Raw genomic sequence first — 414 nt, 5'->3', positions numbered from 1 at the left:
TATGTTTCCAAAATGGGTAGGATTCCCGTAAGGCTGTGGAGCGCCATGTTTTCTCCAGTTTCCTAGCATTTTGTTTCAGGGTGTGCAGTTCTACATTAAACCAGGGAGCCAGCTTTCTATTTTTAAGGTTATCTTTTAATGAAATAGGCATTAAGGACAGTCAGAGTCCATCAAACTGACCAAACACATAACAGATGTGGAGATAAACACTGAAATAAAGTTTATTTTAACAAATGTTGCATGTAGAAAGTCTCTCCTAGTCACAGTGCTGTAAAAACACTGGTACTGCCATGAATGCTACGAGTAGTTAAACTCTGTTGCCATAGATTTAAATCAGACAGCAATAAACTCAGGTTCTAAATAATCTAAACCTAACTAAACTTAAACCAACTAACTGGTTATTCTACCCAGAAA

This window comes from Cyprinodon variegatus, unplaced genomic scaffold (assembly GCF_000732505.1).
Source record: "Cyprinodon variegatus isolate N-32 unplaced genomic scaffold, C_variegatus-1.0 Scaffold817, whole genome shotgun sequence".
Lineage (NCBI taxonomy): Eukaryota > Metazoa > Chordata > Actinopteri > Cyprinodontiformes > Cyprinodontidae > Cyprinodon > Cyprinodon variegatus.
This window is presented reverse-complemented; position numbering follows the sequence as displayed.